Raw genomic sequence first — 22,561 nt, 5'->3', positions numbered from 1 at the left:
TACACTGGTTAAATTTACAGTTTTGTCTGTTAAAGCTTGGTTTTGTTGATACTACACTGTTTGACCTCTTTCAGTAATTAAAAAGTAGTATGTATAATGTACGTTTGGACCTTGTTCAGAATAAAATCAATGTTATGTATTTTGGACCTCTTTCAGTAATTAAACAGTATTATGTACAATGTACCTTTGGACCTGGTTCAGTAATAAAACAGTATAATGTACAATGTACTTTTGGACCTGGTTCGGTAATAAAACAGTATAATGTACAAAGTGCTTTGGACCTTGTTCGGTAACACTGGACAACAAATTTTTACAAAAGTCATGTTACTGAAATAAAATTAGTCAATTCTTATCAATTTTTATGTGCTGAACACGAATATGACAGTCAAATTGCAAAATTGGCTCTAGTTTTTTTGTAATCTGCAAGAAATTAATGTTTACATAACGAAATGCATTCCAATAGAAAAGGTCAACTGTAATAGCCTACCTATAAAAAATCAAGTCATTGACTACATCTTAGATTTCTTCGCCTGTCTCTTGTACAGCTGTTCGGGAGCATCTCTGAGGAGTGTCCAGCAGTAGTCAGCCAGCATTGTAGTGGACCATTTTCCCTGGTATCTTTGTTCCATTGTTGCGATATCTTGATGAAAACGTTCGCCGTGTTCATTACTAACAATACCACAGTTGCTAGGAAAGAAATCCAAATGGGAATGAAGGAAGTGAATCTTTAGAGACATATTGCAGCCAAGTTTCTTATACTTCATCAACATGTCTTCTACTAGTTCCTTATAGTTTTCTGCCCTAACATTTCCGAGGAAGTTTGTAGAAACTAGGCGAAAAGCATTCCATGCTTGTTTCGCGTCACCTTCCAGCAAGTTGTTGAACCGGTCATCTTTGAAAAGCTCTCGAATCTGAGGACCCACAAAAACTCCCTCTTTAATCTTTGCTTCGCTGAGTCGAGGGAATTTTTCATGCAGGTATCGGAATGCTGGCAAAGTCCGGTCAATGGCTTTCACGAAGTTCTTCATCAAACCTAGTTTGATGTGAAGGGGTGGTAGCAAGATTTTCTGAGCCTCAACCAGAGCTGGGTGTTGGATATTCTTCTCTCCAATGGCTACATTCTGCCTGTGAGTCCATTCCTTCCTCATGTAGTGCATTTCCCTTGCTCGGCTATCCCACTCGCATAAGAAACACATGTATTTTGTATATCCTTGCTGCAGTCCCATTAAAAGGGCAACTACCTTCAAATCACCACAGAGGTGCCAGCTGTACTTGTTATACTCAATGGAATTCAGTAGCTGCCTTAAGTTATCGTATGTCTCTTTCATGTGGACAGCATACGCTACTGGAATAGATGGAAGAATGTTTCCATTGTGCAAAAGCACAGCCTTGAGACTCAGTTTCGAAGAGTCCACAAATAGTCTCCATTCTTGTGGGTCATGAGTGATTTTTAAAGCATTCATGAGGCCCTCAATATCGGAACAGAATATCAGATTACTTTCCTTTCTGAAGAAAGGCTCCAATTGCTGGTGGCGCTTTCGATATGCAGTAATTGTGACATCTTCTTCTAGAAGATTCCATTGTTGGAGTCTTGATCCTAGCAATTCTGCCTTGTTCTTTGATAAGTCCAAATCACGAATCAGGTCATTTAGTTCTTCCTGTGTTATTCTGTGTGGGGTTGATGATGCACCACAGTGAAAATCTGGATCACTGCATGCTGATGGACCAGGAGAAGAACAGGTCGACTCACCTTTGTCTTCGTCAGATGAATCAAGAGAATATTCTGCTGGAGGTTCTGGAATAGGAAGTCCCTCACCATGTGGAACTGGTCTCAATGCAGACGGAATGTTTGGGTAGACTATTCTCGACTTCTTTCGCTTCGTTATTCCGCCGGAAAGAGGAGGAACCAAGCAGAAGTAACAGTCATTTAGGTGGTTGCTTGGCTCTCTCCACACCATTGGGACTGCAAACGGCATTGATGACCTTTTGCAATTCAACCACTGTGAAAGCTGTGTTGTACATGTAGCACAGCATATATGCGGAGCCCAATGCTTGTCTTGGTCACCAACCTTGCATCCGAAGTAAAGATGATATGCCTTCTTCACTTGAGAATTGATACTTTTCTTCTGGTTGGCAAATGTCACTTCCCCACAAATATAGCAAAAATTGTCCGCGGTATTAACACACTTTCGAGGCATTACTGTTCTTTATTGTACGTAAATGGATAAAATAATAAGTTTTATGTAACAGTAGCTTGAACTGTCTCGCACAACGTCTAAAATATTTTAAATGCTGAACCTATCTGATTGGGCTTTATATAGTACACTGCTTACGTCAGCTTCAGCAGCCGCCTGGCATTAGTATAATAGGCCTACACATATATAGTACACTGCTGACGTCAACTTACTTCAGCAGCCGCATGGCATTAGTATTGCATTGCATCAGAAAATGATGCAATCAACTGTGGATGATGTGAGCATGATGGTATTATGCAATGTTACATCATTATTCCGGATGTTGCTGCAGTCCTACTGGAGAAATTTACACAGTGAAACATAGAAAATGAGGTATATGAATATCTTCAAAACGAGAGCCAATACAAATTTTTCACGGTTATATTCGTGTTCGGCACACCAAAATACTACAGATTAGGGCCTTTTCAAGTCAGTAATGATTTCACTGTTGACCAGTGTAATCAAACAGTATTATATAAAATGTACTTTTGGACCTTGTTCGGTAATAAAACAGTATAATGTACAATGTGCTTTTGGACCTTGTTCGGTAATCAAACAGTATTATGTACAATGTACCTTTGGGCCTTGTTCGGTAATCAAACAGTACTATGTAAAATCCACGTTGGGGGTCCTCCTAGGGTAGGAATTCTGAAACCTTGATGATTTGCACAAATTATTTTGATCCACTATTCAGTATGGTCATTGTCACTAAAGATAGGAAACCCCTTAAATGATAACTTTTCATAAAAGTGATAAACAGAAGTTGATCAAATGTAAGATCATTGTGTCGTGAACAAGCTTAGAACATCAAATCTACCCCACATCCGTGTAAGAGGGACATTTCTCCAATAGAACAGTTCGTAGAGATGAGGTGGTATTGTGGCAGTCTCGTGTTGGACATACATAATTTATGCATACGCTCTGAAGGCTGAACTTCAAGAATGAGGGCATGCCCTACCAGTTCTTCTTAAATGTACCTACTTCATCCCACTGCGATAGATATTTTGATTAAGTTAACGTAACGAAAATTGTATGGGCATGCACTATCGGAGAAAAATCGTTAAATTTTTAAAGGAATGCAGCTGAAGTCAAATTTTGATCTTATGTTCTACGCATTTTGCGCTTGACCATTATCTTTTATTTAATTTTAATATATTTAACTTTTATCATTTATCATTTAGTACTTGTCTTCCGTGGACTTTCTTGTAGTGAGCATTCATTATACGTACGTTTTTGGAACATTTCTTTCAATCGGCATAATATAGCTAGTGTTGTACTGACGTGCCATTCAAGCCAACAACATTTGCACAAATGATGCCGACCCTCCATTCAAAATAGCTGCCAGTAATTTTTTTTAAAAATAAAAAATAGCCGCAAATGTCAGAAAACGTAATACAAAACACTGATTTCTTGGCCAAAAACCGTTACATTTGGCTTTAAGCAGACATCAGCCAGACGAGTGATCTCGGGCACTTATGGACCTTTTGTTTTGAGAGAATTTCATGTTGTTTTCATCAGATTTATTTAAAATGTATTGCTTACTGTGTACCGCTTTTTAAGTGTTGCTGTATTTATTAATGACATTTTTATAATTTGCATTATGTATCAATATAATTGTAGATAATTTATTTACTCATTTTATTGTTATGGTTGGTATTGTATCTTTGAGATTATATAAAGGATAGAACAACTTGATTGATCCATTAATGTTTGTCTTTTTCCATTATTATTTAGATACTTAATTATGATCGGGCACTTGTAATAAACATCTTTATCAGTGGAACTCAGCTCAGACATTTTACCCTGAATAAAATCTTAGAACAGTCAAATCATCAAACAATATCACAGATTAATGATTCGTAGAGATCAGAGCCGTCCCATGCATAAAGGTCATATAAGTATAATAGCCTGCAAGATTATGTAAAACATCACATCACATCATCTTCATGGCTTATGTTCTGCCAGAACATATCGCTTCCGAGAGAATATAAATATCGCATTACCTGTCTTTATCGAAAAGGATATTCGTCAGTGTTTAAAAAGAAGTACAAGAGATTTACAAATAAATTCAGTGATTATAATAGTCAAAGCTCAGTCGTGACCACAAAAAAGAGCCCACGAGAATTGGTTTGATGACATCCACTATCTTTTACCTTTTGACCGAACCCCTTGCTTCCTATGGGTCATGAAACAACGGAAATCAAATCCATATGTAAGGACTCTCAAAAGCTTTTGAGTTGACCGCCCATGACTAAATATCTTGGTGTTGACCTATTTTTGCCTACATAAACGCATATGCACCCCCTGCTCTGGGTCCCAAGAACGAATACGCTGTAAGCGTGGCCTATCTTGGTGATGCCTTATTTGTATGGCCACATTAACGCCTATGTACTCCTCTGCTCTCACCACAAGAATAAATACGGTATAAACATGGCCTGTCTTGAGTAATGTAAGAAAAAACTGTACCAAAATGAAAAGCATAATGAACATAATGCCTTGCTTTTCCTCCACTCCCTTGGGAGTCCTCATGGGGACTCCCTTGGGAGTCCTCATGGGGTAGGAATTCTGAAACCTTGCAGATCTGCCCTCCACTGAGAAGGTACCTGCCAAGTTTGACTACCCATCAAGAATGGTAAAAAAAAAAGGCCGTTGATATGAAACGTGACGTATATATGGACAGATTCTGAGACGAACTAATATCCCCCTTTTTTCGGGTATCAACACGACATATTTTGTTGCGGCGTACGTATGTGTTAAAACAACACAAGGTTTTCTTTACATGTTTTTCATTTGGAATTCTCGCTTATTTTAATTTTAAAAGAAATAAAAGGCAGATTATCTTTTAAATGAGGTAAAACAACACCACCTAAAATTTCAAAGAATCACAATTTTAATAATAAATATAGAACAGGCAAGGTAAGCGTCTTTTTTGCCTACGTATTCGTTAGGTGTTTTACGGGACATCAAATACGGGTAGGCACTTTGGATGATCTAATTGCAAGATTCTAACCCTGGCCCTTCCAGTCGCGCATCCAGCACGCTAACCACTGAGCCATTTCGTCGCCTCGTAATCGGCCATTACCCGTCACAAATGTGGAAAGTATTAGCCGTATTGGTTGTTATATTTGAAGCTAAATATATGTACGTACTATTTAATCATTTCACTGCGTTAAGAGAGTGGAATAATATAATATTTTATGAATCCGATTTGTTTTGCTCATTTCTGTAGATCAGTTTGCCTTTTTTTGACTTTAAAATAACGGATTGATGTTTTACAAGATGCACATGGCCGAGTGGTCTAAAGTGCTCTCCGTTACGGATCACTGCCATCTCACCTCTGTCTGCGCCGGTTCGATTCTCGGATTCAGCCAATGTGGGTATGTGAGAACCTTGCCAATAGCTTCTAGTGGGTCGGTGGTTCTTTCCGGGGTTTTCCCGGGTTCTTCCTCCACCATTAATATTGGCGACCATGTATAGCATATCGTGTGCTGAAAAAATGGCGTTAAACCCCACAACAACAACAACAACAAGATGCAAAAATTGAACCTGAAAAGTTGTTTTTGAGCATGCATTTTTTCTGAAGCTTGCTATCGATATGTGGCTTCCGTCGTAAGCTTCTTTAAAGTAAAACATAGAAACACATGATCCTATGTAAATTAATATTTAGTGAAAAGTAAAGCTTCCCTTGTAATGTTTTTTTTTTTTCTTCTTCTGTGTGCATATCCATATAAACTGAAGCTAGATAGTAAAAATTCTTTCTTGATAGTGTAAGTGCGCGGGGGGGGGGGAGGGTATGGGCATTTATTAACGAGTGTTCTGTTTAATTATTTTTTTAAATTATGAAAATCCCCTTTAAATTCGAATATCTCGCAAGCAATTTTAGTATTGTTATGCTCTGGGGTTCTAAATGAAGGAGGTATTGAACAACGAAATAAAGGTACGGCAAGTAAATATGATGCGCCATTTTAGCACACTCAGTCTTTTTCACAGTGCGAGTTTTGAGAAATTATCACGAATCGTGCATCTTTGAACAGATTCTGCCCTGGTCTGACCGTCACACCTTGGTTATGTTTCGCATTACAGGTCAATTTTTTATGCAGCGTTGGTCGCGGATCATGGGGGAAAAGATCTCCTTCATTGTTGTATTTCTTTGTATTAATTAAAGACCAGTATCTCCTCCATTTGGAAGAGGTGTGCGGATCTACATTCTGTACATTCTGTCTTTAATGCCTCAATGCCGACATTTGTTTGCATAAATTTCACCATCCTACCGATCTAACTAAAGCTTGGAAGGAAGGAAATGATTTATTAAAATAAATTATCTTACGTTAAACGGTCTTTGAAATAATCAGGATGTTAGGTTTAAATGACATTCAAATATTCAGTTTAGAATTAAGAGGTGCCATCCCTTAATTCAGTTAACGTGGTCGCTCGTAATTCCGTTCGTTTTCGGGAGTGCTCTAAAAGTGGTGACGTCTTGCATTCTACAAATTCTGCTGGTGATCAGGCTAATAACAACAAGACTCGCGCATGGCGAATAAATTGATTAGAGAGGGAAGGAAGAGAGGTAGACCCGCATTTTAAATCGGATCTGAGAAGTTTGAAATTAAATCAGTTTGTACACGTATCATAAACACCATACTCGACCTGTTTACTTCATTTTGTATACAATTATTTTTATATTTGGAACAAAGTAATCAAGAATAATATCATATATGGCCGCATTTCTCAGCTCGGGGGAGAAATTACATGGCTCATATTGTGACGAATCGTCGATATTATCAAATTTTAAAGACATCCAACGATGTTTAGGACCAATATATTTCAAGATTCAGTATTATTCGGGTAATTTGGCATATACGACTTTTTCCACATAACGGCGGCATTAGAGGCTTTCATACAAAACTAGCACAGTATTTTAATAGACTGGTACACTAAACAACATCTGCTATTTACGCACTCCGTCAGCTTCATTTTGGCACCTGTCCAGAAAGTGTTTTAAGAACTATGCACTACTGATTTCGGTGACATTTGACTATATATGTTTTGAAACACTATCCACAATCTTCGTCACAATTTAGGACGGTGTAGCTAGGTCCGTCCAAACCATATAGGCTGTTATGTATATTTGATTTAATGTATATCTGATTTAATTGTAAGTTTTAAAATCTTTTTTTTAAATTTATATATTTCATTATATGTCAAAATAATGTGGTTCTGTGTACTAGGAACTCGTAATTTTTCCAGAAAATAGTTTGACCTTGACTGTTCATTTCTGTAAACACATAAGGCTGACATGGTTCCCGACCTTAATTCAAATTTAGTAATAGTCACGTCAACAAGTTTTTTTTAATTAATTTTTATTGTGGGAATAAAAAAGGTTCAGATCGAGGCTGTGTTGGATACGTGACCCTCGACTTGTAAATAGTTTTAGTGAAGTAATAAACTTTTATTCTCGGAGTAAAATGATTGGTTCTTATCAAGGACATACAGGGGCTACGTGATTTTTTTATATATGTAAACATGATCACGTGATCCTCTATTTCGCAATTAGGCATTTCCAAAATTGCGCATCAATTAGTTTAATAGTGATGCTTAGAGAGAGAGATCTCACAGTCTTGGCTTGATGTCAAGTCGTTTCCTTCTGTTGTAGCCAGTTTTCGAGTTATGTATTAATTTTTCTTCAGATTATATGGCTTCTAAAAGATTAATTCGTTTCACTGGAAATATTTTTGTGGTCACACAGAATTCTTGAACAAAGACATTTCTTAAAAATTTTATTCGGATTTCAAACACCTGATTATTTCTTGTGTTTACAAGGAACTGTAGACCGCAACACAAGACACCATACGTCATCGCCTTCCATCTTGGATTCTTCATCGGGTCTCGAACTTGATTTCATTAGAACATTTCAATATTAGGACTTCTTAAATTTTATTCGTGGATTATTCTTGGATTATTTTTGGATTTGATTCTTAAAACCGTAACTTCTTATTTTTTTCATTTTTACAGTAATTTTCCAGGGAGATAAATAATTTGTTATATTTTTCAAAGCTTGTTTTCACTGTTTGTGTTATTGCTTATTTGAGCCTAAACACGTAACATAAGAAGGCGAACAGGTGGTCTTCAAGCTCGCAAGGTTTTAAGCAATGACAAATTAGATGAAAATGATTTCTTTCTTCTGTTCTGATTTTGGTGGGGGAGTCATCGCTCGCTTAAGGGTCAAAACCTTTGGCCCGGCCCTGAATGTTATTTCCCATTACTGTAGTAAAAACAATGCATGCATCAGTTGGTAGTTCGTCATCAAAAGGTGCAAGCAATTGCGGTAACGTTGATAAGGTTTGTCTCGATAGAAGATCCTGTAATTTTGCCAAAACCGAGAGGTATCAATTTGGGTTTCTTTAATTTATTGTATGATCACTGTTAACAACAACCACACAAAAAACACAGTAAGGTTGTATGAGGAATAATTAACTTGCCGGTTTTAGATTTCAAGGAACGTGCATGTAAACATATTGACATTATATAGCTGCAATGTTTAAACATGTTCGCTTATCAACAGTAATTTCACGGTGACTGAAATTTAATACAGTTCAACCCAAATACTTAACATTGTCGTTATAGGCGCATACATTCCTTTGATGAAATGAAATTAAGTGATTATTCGCGTATTACAACTGGCTTTACGTTTTTTCACCACTGATTTATCTTCAATTTGCCAGTAAGTTTGACAAAAATTGATTCAAACACCCAAATATTATACGAATTACCGTTTAAATATGTTGCAAATATTCAGTCCTTTATTTGTAAGCTTGACGCCAAATTTAAGTATAAAATATCAACTTTGTCATTTCTGCTGCATACACTGTTGTTGTATATTGAGTTTCACTCAGTATACAGTGTTGCGATGCTTTTGGACAATGTATACATGTATGAAGCTCCGTTTTACTATTTTTCGTTCTCTCTCTCTCTCTCTCTCTCTCTCTCTCTCTCTCTCTCTATATATATATATATATGCTGTGTTAAATTAATTTATATCAATTATTATTGGTCGCCGTTTTACTATTTATTCAATGATTTTATATCAACAAAAAAAGTTTTGATACAATAAATTCGAATATTTTACTTCATAAAATATTTTTATCATAATTAAATTTGAATAGACTATATGATATCAAATATTTACAGTTTTGATGCAAGGAATATAATAGATCTATATGAGATTCAAACAATCGATATTTAATGTCAAATACTTTACATGTTTTTTTATATTTGAAAAATTTTAAAGATCGATTTTCTTTAATCTAAAAATTATTTTCTAATATAAAAAAGTTGAGTTTGATTTTTGTATGCAAAAATTAGCACATTTTAAATATAACAAATTATTAAAACTCTTTCCCCAAAATCAATGACCGGTTCACTTTGATTAACACGCCATCTAGTGAGTCCTACACTGTGTTGTGCCCGACGTAGTAGATCGGACAGTATCCTATCTATTGCAGTCAATGTAATTTGTCTGCAACCAACGGATTCCCATGAGAATAACTCGTTTTACATTGTCTACACTTTCTTTTTCACTCTGATCCCCATCCCCATTGTGAGACATTTTGAATCAGTGGTATGACGAATTACTGAATCTAACCAAATCAATAGTATCCGATTGGAATGGGGCTGCACTTAAAAGCCCAATGATATTCCCAAAAAAATATTAATTAACCCCGTCAAACTTTATCTGCAGTTTCTGTAAAACATTTTTTTCTTCTAAAAACATTTTTACCACTCTTGCAGTATTCCTTTTACTGGAGACCTTCCAAATGGAAAAGTATTGCATCTGACGAATTATGTTCAAATTGACATAAAACAATACAAATGTTTTAATGTAAAGAAATTAAATTGTTGATATCATCAATAATTATTTTTAAATATCAGAATGTTATATTTTTATAATTTTAATTATGTAAAAAAATTATGAATAAATAGTAAAACTGCGCCTCACGCAGTTTAAAAAAAAATTATAATATAAATTTGTATTTGTTCAGTCATATATTCCCACTAGATCACATAAAAATCTAGGTTTGTGTGATGAACAGTCAGTATTAAAAATAGTTTATATATATCTCTGTTAAATCTTCTTCTACCACACAAACCAATGCACAATAAAATACAACATGACATATGACCGATACAAATGATTTGTTTGTTTACCTGAATAGGCGATCGTATCGTTGATTACAACTTATCTATCAATCATATCAATACTGTACTAAGTATGCCACTGCCAATTTTCCTGCGACTTATTTAAGAATAGACACCGATATATTATGCTGCACTTTGCGAAGCGTAATAACTTTAGCACCAATGTTTACCTCTGAGATTCGACTTTTTAGGCACACATCAAATGTTGCTCGCTATCCCACCTTTAAAGAATGCCAGCCCGTTTTCCAACGTTACCTCTGGACATGCATGATTGCTCTCGCTTCATTGGTCGACTGAAAACGAACTACTTCGCCTAATGATAACCTCATTTGAGAGGACAGTGTTCCATTCAGCGCATCGCACTTGCATATTAAGCCTGATATTTGAGATTAAATTAAAACAGTTTAGCCAACCAGGTCTTCTTCAAATTTAGACTAGAGAAAGGCAAATTCAGGAACTTAAATCCCCAGAAGACCTTTTATTTTCATTTTTCGTAGAAAGCTTTATTTTTCAAAAATGGACCTTCCAGCAAGTCGTCTGTTCAACCTCTGTGCTGCTAATCTGCTGAATTATAGCTATTTTGGAAGCGTTGGTTGCTGGTTTACAAGCTGGAATTAGACGGTGCCGATAATTCTGACCTAGAAGTATGACGTAGCCGTCAGTTAGACAGACATAGAATTTTATTTGGGATCGTAAGCGATGAAAGAAAACCCGAGAGGAATATTGAAAGCTATTGCTGAAAAAAAAAATATTACAAAATACCGTTAAAGATGTAAACTATTTTCTTTTCATAATTAAAAACAATCATCAAATCTATTTTGACTGTATAACGATGTTCCCTCTTGGTAAAGAGGGGTGGTCAGTCAGATTTGACTTGTTATCTAGAGGATGATCTCACTCGATTTTATTGCCCGGGGTGAGTGGAAAGATAGAACATCAACAAAGAACTGAGCATAACTATTGAGAAGAAATAAGACAATACGAGGTCCCTTTAGACAAGAGAATAACAATTTAATCAATGACATACACTAATAGTGTCAGATTCAATTCAAGCAAATTTACGTTACAGAATTTCAATAGCAGTGTTATATTATTGATTTATTTCATCATGATAATGAGAGTGGTGAAACGAGCACAATGTCCACGCCCGATCTGCATCACCTTGTGTCGTTTTTGGTCTCCTTGTTTATCACGTCATCCCACCTTCATGTTTATAAGTTTGATCTTTCTTGATCCTTCTATCCTAACCGCTCGATCTCTTGTCCGGACTTCCATCCTTAGGACTGTTCCAGAGAACTGTTTCCCGGAATGACAAGATTACCGCTCAGTCTCTATTTGTATCCCCTTGTATATGTATATAAAATTCTCTCACTTTCGTTACCCAGAAAGCATAAAATAGCTATCTAAACTCTGCATAATTTCTGACATAAGGTGACCTTAACGGTTAATGGTCCTTACAAATTTAGACTGTATTTTGAATAAGGTACAATCGTTATCTCTGGCTACAAACGACCCCTGTAACTTACATCTGAGTCTGACCTAATTCGATATTCCATCACCCTGGCTTCACAGCAACTGACCATAAATTAACATGTGGGCAGTACGTATAATAAACATTCCCGTATCCCTCTGATACGCTACCACTTGACTCCTTATACATGCAACCTAGTCAGTTCCACTCAATAAAATACATGCTATCGATTACTATTGCATAAGACTCACTATCTTCTAGCTCACGGCAATCCCTAACCTACAAGATTCTTTAGGCATTAAAAATCAGATATAAATATGCAAGTATCGTTACCTCATGATAATCAGTATCGTCTTAACAGACAAAGGAAATTAATTCAAAAGACCCTATGAATTCATACACATCTGAACATTTTGATCGCATGCAATAAGTCAATTCTATCAATGAACTCGTTAGTAACTATTAAATTAAAGAAATAAATTGCATAACAACTCTAGCATATCAACAGATTTCCATGAAATCAGTAAACGATGCATACTATGGATCATAGGCATATCAAACACAGTTGCATAAAACAAAGCAAACAAAATAGAAAATTGCATGAAAAATTAAAATTGCGTACCTTAATGCTGTTCTTTCCAATAAAATGTGCGTCCTAGGACTAAAGGCCTGTCTTTGCCTACAAGACAGCCACCTGGTCCCCTTACTTGTCTTAACGAGGAAGAACTACTGTTTAGTTTTCCTCGGAATCAAACGAGTCTGGCTCCTCTGGCAGGAACAATGTCGGACTGAAGAAATTCGCCCAAAGTAGTTACTTTAAATTCAATATTTCTTCCAGAGTGTACGCCTTAAGTTAAACTGACCAATCGTAATCAGCTGTTCCTAATTTTTTCTCGAAGATAATTATCTCATCCGTCATATTTTGACATCCTAGAATCTGAGAAATACGACAAATTAGCCACATAAGCTGGCACATCCTTCTCCCACAAAATTTAACAACTGACATGGGAAAAGGTCGAAGTGACCATTCACATAAAACCTTGCTGGCCTGACTGTTCTAAAATTGTAATGCACAATATATTCAATTTTAATGTTCAATGCTTATTCAAAATTCAACACATTACAGACGGCTTAGAAAATATTTTTCATTTCCTGCATATACAATATGAATTTTCCATATTTGCTATAAAAAAAAAAAAATAAACACGCACGTGCTGCACACAGTGTTCGCATTTTAAAGCTGATTTGTGTCCCACAGATGCACGTGTATGAAAAGTTTAAAGAGTGCTCTACCAAGGAACACGTGTATTATTAGTACTAGTAGTCGTCTCGAAGCAATGATTTATAATGTTTGTGTCCGGAGAGGAAGTGATTCTTAATTAAACCTTCGTTTCGTTTACTTAGCCGTTAGACGACTAGAAAAGGGAAGGTTACCTTCAGTTTTATATCGGAACTGTCGGGTTTGAAATTTACCAGATCTGTTGTTTGAAATTCTATAAGTCATGCTGACCGCATTTTTGGCGCCTGGTTATAAAAAGCGGTAAATATATCTAATCCTGATGGGTTACGCTAAATAAGGGGCGTGGTTCCCACAAGAAAATTCTTGGGGAAAATTGCATTTATCGAAAAGGTCTAGTCAGTCTGCAATTTTCCTGCAAGAGTGAAAATATAAGGGATTCCGAGAGTAAATTTGGAAGAATTTCTCTCGGAAAACGTTGGTCAAAGGGACCGGATGTCTGGAAAGTCAACGGACACAATTTTGGCGGTAGAAGCGAACAAAGCTTGAAAGCACAAGGGGAAATAGCTCCACGGACGTATCCACGTACATACTTATCCAAGTATTTACATACTTACCCACCTACCCACACAAAGTTTGAGGGCCGAAAAGAGGCGAGACCGTAGGGAGGTCGGAAAAAGGAGAAAGCGAAAGGACCCAGAGGGACCAACACAGTAAAGTTGGAGTGGACTGGAATAAGCAGGTTATGAAGTTGTACTAGGGCAATGACTTATATCGTTCACTCGATTATATGATGAACTAATTCTATCATTTAAAGCAGATCGGCTATTTAGAAAAATATATTTGTATTTGAAATTCTGTGAAAGATTTATTTCATAAAGAAATGTATCTTTCTATTGTAATATATTATCACAGTTGTTTATGTAATTGATAAAATTTTTGTTTTTCTACATCTTGGGGCTTGTGTCATTCTGTTCTATATAACTGATCAGATCTTTTTTATTCCATCTATAATTTCAAACTTTATTTTAATATTTACTAGATCCGGGTATAAATACCGAGGGCGATCACCCTCTAGATAACGATAGCCAAATAAAACGGACGCCTTATAAGAAAGTACAACTTCACAACACCACCACCAATAGCAAACCGCTACAGACGTATAGTTACAACAAGTTTAGGTATGTACATTAAGTGGAGCAATCTTTCTATACACTCTTACAGTAAGTACATGAGTAATAGGGCGGTAACCAACTTTACAATACTTGTAAACAACCGTCATAGGTCAAAGGGTTATCCTGGATCATGAGTTGAGACGTGTCCTGTTTAACTCATAGTAGAAGTATATTGTTTAAGGTTTCGTAAACCGAATGTGATGTAAGCATGTATGAAACAATGGAATGGAAGCGTACGAAGGTCATAATGCAGACTAGATAGGAGACGGCATATAGAATTTCGCAGGCCAAGCCTTTTGATGCTAGATTTCGACTATATAGCATTTATATTTTATCATTTACATTAGACACATGTTCTCAGCATCTCAAACATTTTTTGCTATTAAAATAAATTCCGCTGACCAAAGTGGCTAGAGCGTCCGTCTCGGATACTAGAGGTAGCCTGTTCAAACTCCAGCCGAGTCATACTGAAGACTTAAGATGCCATGCTTGTGACTCGGCATTAAAAGGTTAGTGTTAGGACTGGTCGGCTGGTGTCAGAATAATGTGAATGGGTGGGACATGATGCTACATGTCTGCGGCATGATGCCCCAGTGCTAGACATTACTACAAACTGCTACACTGCAGAGTGGCAATATGACTCAAATTGTTAAAGCTACGTTAAAAACAAAAGCAAAAAATAACACACAAACACATGAAAATGAACTAAATCGAACCGTGCTATCATTTCAATCACTTCGTGGTATTCTGTCTTAAATCTAGCTGGCATGAAATAATTAATCCATATAGTTAAGAATTTTAAAAAAGAGCCCTTCATATAAGAAAACTAGATCACTTCCATTTGGGTATTTTGGAACTGCGGACCTCATGCAAGATTTACTTATCTCAGAAATAACATAGCTTGACCAACGTCCAAAAAAAAAAAAAAAAAAGAACTCCCAAACTGAATATATTTTTTTTTTTTTATAAAAATGTTTTCTTAAACATTTATTTACAATACCATACTATACAATACAGTACAGGAAATGAGACCGTCCCTAATTGGAATTCATCAGAATGTTCAACTTAAAAGATTAATCCAACTCCGTTCAACGTATGGAAGTTATAAACAAATATGACCGATATATGATGGATCTATCATTGTTGATGATCAATGTTTAGAAATTAAACAAAAATGAATACTGTTTAATTTATCATTAAGGGTATTAAAATACATGATTTACAAAACTATGAATAACGTATGATTCTGTCACTAAGGGTGATCAACGTGTATAATCTGTATAAAAGTATGAATGAGGTATGACTGTCACTAAGGGTCATCAAAGCGTGTAATCTGTACAAACGTATGAATAAGGCACGATTCTGTCACTAAGGGTGATCAAAGTGTATAATCTGTACAAAAGTATGACTAAGGCATGAATCTGTCACTAAGGGTGATCAAAGTGTATAATCTGTACAAAAGTATGACTAAGGCATGAATCTGTCACTAAGGGTGATCAAAGTGTATAATCTGTGCAAAAGTATGAATGAGATATGATTCTGTCATTAAGGGTAATCAAAGTGAATATTCTGTACAAAAGTATGAGTAAGGCATGATTCTGTCACTAGTGATTGATTAAAGTGTATAATCTGCACAAGAATATGAATTATGCTTCATCCACAAGTAGGATATACGTGTATTACTTATTTTCAATGATATAGTGATAATGAAGTATTGATTACGCCGAGTATGCAGTTCGTACTGATCCGATTTGGGTTGTCGTAGTTCGTTAACTCAAGTACTAAAATGGCAAGCATTCAAACACAATTCTTATAGCAAACTGAAAGAAAATGAGAGAACATGTGTGCATTCAAGGAAAAGATAAGAAATGATAAACGGAAATCAATGAAAACGATAAAAAAAATCAGAAGAAAGAAAATTTCATGAAAGGGTCTATAACGTTTTAATAAGAACAAATCTGACTTAACAGTAAATTATACAAGTAATTACGAAATATTTCAGCTGCAAATATGGCCGATTGCCACATCTTTCTGTGTCCTGCAACAGTGTAGACCCGTTAGTTTATTGTTAATCCCGCTCTCACGCGATGGTGGGATGATGAGAGATCCCACACCTCTTATGCTTTTTGGTTATCGCTATGTAGAAGGTGATTGACCATTGTGTTATAACCAGGATCAAGTAAACAATACAATCAGATATGAAATGAATATAGGAAATAACAGGGATTTGCGCAGAGATATAGAATATAACAACGCGAGCCCCCGTATGTAAAATATAACAATTTAATCAATTACATAAAGAACATGAAATCGAAAAATGACATTTGAACGATTCCCTTTCTCTGAAAAGTAGAGTTACTGAATTTATGCAAAAGTAAATTAGCCGTTCTGTTGCACTGATAGAACAAATTTCATCATATAATTGAGTGACTGATCGAACTCAGATTGCCGGCCTGTTCGCATCACCAGTTGCTTCTGGTCTATTCTAACTCACTGATGGTGATGGGTCCGCATTTCCGTATTTCTATTCTCTCTCACTGTCTGTCTCCCCCCCCCCTCTCTCTCTCTCTCTCTCTCTCTCTCTCTCTCTCTCTCTCTCTCTCTCGCCTCTAGCCTCTACGTGTCATCAACCTCTTGGTTGCAGACTGCTTTCCACTGTGCAATCAGGTATGGAGCTATATTGACTTTCAAATAAAAATATAGTACACAATTTAAATACTTTAAGGATTTTGCTTTTTTTGGGATAAACTAATATTCCCACTCTTTATGGTCAGTCGGTAAAATATAACTGCGTAAATAGGCATACAGAGTACACGTATATGGTACCTTTATAATGGTAAAGTACTTTCTAAAGATGAAGATCACATACATATGGAGCACTTACCCTTGGGCCTCCTGCCCGGAAAGCTGATTTCAACAGGTTTAATCTAGGCTAGGTAACCCACATTTCTAAAAGTACGACAGATGCAAAATGGTTGGTAGATACACTGAAAAAAACAGTATCAGTCTATAGATAAAAGTAATCCAGGATCTAATTAACCCAAGATCAGGAGTAGCTTTTATATTAAATAAGAACATAAAAAATAATAAATGGAAAAACTACAACATAGCCGACAACCTAAAAGGTAGGGTATTACACATTTTTATTAACAACATAAACATAATTAACATATATGCACCAGTAAATAAAATGCATAGGAGACATTACTACCAAACCCTACAAGAATACCCAAGAGATTTCAACCTCGAACACATGTTGATAGCTGGTGAATTTAGCTGCACTATATCAGACTTAGACCAGAAGGGAGGAATGTCTGAATCTGATAAGGAACTTGCCCCCACCTTATCCAGCCTGAGAAAGGAACACTCGCTAACGGATACATACAAATTCAAAAATCCAAAAGGGAATCAATTTTCATATCACTACACAAACGATGGAGCCTAGAGACCAGACAGAATGTATGTAAATGACAAAAACCAGGAAAATATCATAGACTCTGAAATCCTACCTTTTAAACTAGCGGACCATAATGCCATTTCAGTGGTAATAAAAACCCGAAACCCACACAAGTGGGGAAGGGGTCAATGTAAATTAAATAATCAATTACTGCAGTTGGAAACATATCAGCAGGAAATTGCTCATATTTTGACCAACCACGATACATGCTACAATAACATAATAGAGGAATGGGAACACAAAAAGAACATTAAAAAAATCTCCCCATCATATGCACTCTTCATAGCAAATAAACAAAATGTACCTTGAGAGGGAATGTCATTACATTATCTACCACCATGAACCCACAAACGAAGATATACAAACGGCACAAAGCGTCCAATAAACACTAAAACAAAAATAAGAAATAGGAAATAGACTCAGAGCGGGTAAATTTCACTACATTTACAAAGAAGGGATGCACCTACATAGAAAAGAGGAGATTAGAAGAGGGTTGGAATGAAGCATTACAGAAATAAAAGGAGAAAAAGTCCTAAATCATAAAAGAGAAATACTAGACGTTATACATAAGTTTTATGCAAATCTATACCAATCACAAAAAAATACCAACAACAAATATAACACATTACATGGAAAATGTAAACTTTCCGAAACTAAGCCAGGAGAATACAGACCTCTGCGAAGAACCCATCACGTAACAAGAAATAACAAATACAATCAACCAACTAAACAAGGATAAATCCCCGGTACTGGACGGCCTAACCGCTGAATTCTATAAGACTTTCCAAAAACTACTAGCACCATTATTATGTAAGATCTTCAAGGTAATCTTCAAACAAAAAGAGATGTCCCCAAGCATGAAACAAGGACCAATCACGCTAATTTACAAAAAAAAGGGAATGCAAATGAATTAACAAACTGGCGACCACTCGCTCTACTGAATACAGATTATAAAGTACTAAGTAAAATACTGGCCAATAGAACCACCACTACACTTAACGGTATAATCAATATAAATCAGACATGCGGAGGTGATGACAAAAACATTCTAGGCAACACCTTATCAATCAAAACCATTATAGACTTTATTGAGAGACAAAAGGACACCGGAACGACGATCCTAATAGATCAAGAGAAGGCTTTCGATAGGGTTGAAAAAAAGACATAACTGAAATCCTAAAACGTTTTACTTTTGGACCGATTTGTAAATAGTGGATACAAATCCTACATAACAATATATCGGCAGTAGTACAAACTAATGGCGCGATTAGAAAAATATTCCCGACATCTACTCTATGTAATGGGCATCAAAGCGCTAATAATCAAAATACAGAGCAATAAAAGCATCAGAGGGATCCATATTCCTAACCTAAAAGAGGAAATAAAGATGCTACAGCACGCGGATGACTGTACCAAATTTATAAAAGACATAACCTCATATAAACACCTGATGCAAGAATACTATAACTATGGAAAAGCATCTTTATCCCAGATAAACGATGGGAAAACCGAAATCTTGCTACTCGGCAACTGGCGTGGAAACCATCCAGGTTTCCCACCTGAAAAAAATAAAGAAACATGTTTAAAAAACACTTGGCATTTTTTGGGTGGTAAAAACACGAAGCACTTAAATTACCCAAATGTACTGAACACACTAAAAAACAATTACAGTTGTGGAGCTCGATATATTTTAACCTTATCGACAGAGCTCACATAGCTAAAGCATACCTTTTTAGTAACATATGGTATGAGTTTAGTGGTTTAGACATTGAAATGCAGTACATTAGGAAATTGGAGAAGATAATAAACCAATTCATATGGAATGGGAAAATACGCAAACTTAGTAAACAGACATTACAAAGGGAAAACAATAAAGGAGGGCTAAACCTCCCTATTCTTGCAGTCAAACAAACATCAGGCATCATTAACAGAATTTAAAGATTACAAATCCTTGACGGAAGACCATGGAAAAACATATATGTTTATTTATGTATATAAACCAACACAAAACACAAACAGAACATCTACACCCATCTACACTGGAAACGAATCTGGGAGAAATGGGGGAAAATAAAGAACGCCGACACTCAAGAATATATCTCTACCTACACGATGCATGCTGGACAGGAGAAAAAGCATTCTTTAGGAAAATCATCCCAGACATACCACTCTGTATCTTATGCAACATACAACACGATAGCAAACGACCCTTAATGTTATATTGTTCAAATACAAAAACACAAAGGGATGCCATAAAACAGATAATTAAAAATTCAATAGGGACTTTTCAGACCAAACACTTATTATACACAGACAACATAGAGGATAAAAGCCTATATGATGAGATAATTCAATACATAAATAACATCGTGCAAAATAGAAACGATAAAATATGGACTACCACACCATCAGAATAACATCGAACATGTACACAGGACTAATTACCATTACACCAAAACACCATCATCACATTAAACTAAACCCCACCAAAAACCTATTAGAAAAGTCAGCAGAAAGGGCGACGGGCATTAACTCTATTAATGAATTTATCCCAAATGGAAGCCCCACCTCAGCCTGTGATCAAAACCCAACTAAATCAATACTGTCTACTATTATATAGAAATATCACCACCACAGTTAATTATCAACCAATTACGAAATGAAGTAACACAGAAACAGTAAACAGACGAGGCGGTGGGCAAAAACCCTATCAAGGAGTTTATCCCAATGGACCCCACTCCCCGTCTGTGACTGTACAAATTTGAACAGATCCAATCCGTCCACCTAAACAGATACGGTAAACCTGGCCATAATACAAAAACACAACTATTTCATCCCAACTAGGGAACATAGCTATAGGAACATAACAGAAACAGATGTGCGGGCTAGAGAATTAACTCTCTTAAGGACTTTATCCTAAGGGAATCTCAGTCAACACTTCTGTAACTGATACCCCCCCCCCAAAAAAAAAGAACACAAAATAAACAAAAACCCACCAGAATATCCCAGCCAGCTGAAAAGAGATGGCGTGCTGGAAAAAGTCGAGGGAAGGGACTGTCTTAATAGAGTCCATGCAGGTCCTGTCTTTACATAGAGCGCACAGAAAACAACAAGACAATAACCTAAAATACACACACACCTTTTCTATCTATAGGAACCAAACAAAAAGCAGATAAGTATGCACAACAACAAAGTAAACTGCCTACACACACACACACACACACACACACACACACACACAAACAAACAAACAACAGAAATTACAACCTAATATGAATTACCCCCTAAATTATATATTATATGACGCATCTATATCCAAACTATTCCATTAAAATCTCAGTATCAACCTACTGTATATATAATTTCATGAAACCTTAGGAACACTAACTAACAATAATTAATTACACCCCAGCCTGAAAAGCCACCACACAACTATTCAATTACAGACAGTACTACTCCCCAGGAGGGAGTATTTACCAAATCTACCATGAGACTACTGAAAATTAGAAAGTTAACCCAAAACTCTTAAGAAATCATCTAAATAGTGTCAGTCCATACAGAAAACATGCAGTTACAACACAACACACACAAACAGCACCACACCGGACTTTAATGACTATGGCAAGTCACTTCAAAATAATAACGTTAACGAAATGGGGATGGGAGCGGAAACTTTCACCCTGAACTTTTGAAAAGGGAAAACGAGTACGATCCTACGTTTCATGCATGTCGGGTTCAAGGCAAGAAAACAATCACAATCACTAGTGTTTGCAAGTATTGACCTGAGAATGGAAACCGATCTACGTACCGAGTGGGAACGGAGTACAACTCAGAACCCGCATGCAGGGACATCTCGAAAAATATGGCGAAATGAAACAAAGAACAAGCCTGACAGAAGAAAAAACAATACAAAAAATCTACATATAAATTTAAACAAAAATACAATACAATAAAATAAAATCAAAATACCAATAAAAAAAATCATCAGACATGAAATAAAAAATTGGGAGGAGTGGGGGGATCCATAAATCACAAACCATGACCTTTAGAAACGAAAAACAGGGTGACACCTCCAACTCTTTACGGAGTCATGGGGTGCCAACATAACTATGTCAAACAAATTACCGATTTCTTCTAATCTACACGTTTTCCTCCATTAGTTTTGTAACCAGATACCTCCTAATACGAGAATATAACGTCAGTGCTATTAATTGTTTGACATTCAAAACCGGAGATACAGAGAATTTGTAATGACAATAATATTATCGCCGTCATAATAATCATTACAGAATTTGTTATTGATGGTTCATTGATTTTATTACCTAATAATCATTGGTCTGGAGCAGGGGTGTCAAACACGCGGCCCGCGGGCTGCATGCAGCCCGCAAAGCCGTATCCTGTGGCTCGCAAAATGATTGGCGTTACAAGGTGTCATGAGAGATAACAAAGGTGGTGCGGCCCTTGGGCCATCGAAAATGCCCTCATGCGTCACTCGGGGTGGTTTAAATTTTAAACCTCTGGTCAAGAGAGAATTAGGAGGCACTACTAATCAATACGTTCTCATCGATACCTGGAAATATTTTAAAGTGTATAGATGTGTTGAAAATACAGATGTCAAACATAACCAATCATTATTTTGGCTGTAATGTGTATAAAGGTGTGAACTTTCAGTTTTCTACTCAAATTTTAACAATTTATTCCATAGACAACAAAAGCACGTTGAAAAAATAAAACGAACAATTTTGTTTCTGTCTTACCATCAGAACACAATAGTAATATGCACAACACATT

General features: G+C 36.2%; 1 long non-coding RNA gene across 3 annotated transcripts; it reads right to left on the bottom strand.

Moving 5' to 3' along the window:
- Positions 1-11,416: 11,416 nt before the first annotated feature.
- On the bottom strand, positions 11,417-22,030 carry LOC149805173 (uncharacterized). 3 transcript variants are annotated; one of them, XR_016418109.1, is made up of 4 exons: positions 20,767-22,030; positions 17,198-17,300; positions 12,524-12,838; positions 11,417-11,726 (listed from the first exon to the last, which is right to left on the bottom strand). It is a non-coding gene; the product is annotated as an uncharacterized LOC149805173 (long non-coding RNA). The 3 variants fall into 3 exon arrangements; XR_016418114.1 differs by lacking the exons at positions 17,198-17,300; positions 20,767-22,030 and having other exon boundaries at positions 11,417-11,774; positions 12,524-13,744; XR_016418103.1 differs by lacking the exons at positions 17,198-17,300; positions 20,767-22,030 and having other exon boundaries at positions 12,524-13,744.
- Between the last annotated feature and the right edge of the window lie 531 nt (positions 22,031-22,561).

Source organism: Sinohyriopsis cumingii, chromosome 2, assembly GCF_028554795.1.
Source record: "Sinohyriopsis cumingii isolate HCF-2022 chromosome 2, ASM2855479v2, whole genome shotgun sequence".
Taxonomy (NCBI): domain Eukaryota; kingdom Metazoa; phylum Mollusca; class Bivalvia; order Unionida; family Unionidae; genus Sinohyriopsis; species Sinohyriopsis cumingii.
This window is presented reverse-complemented; position numbering and strand designations above follow the sequence as displayed.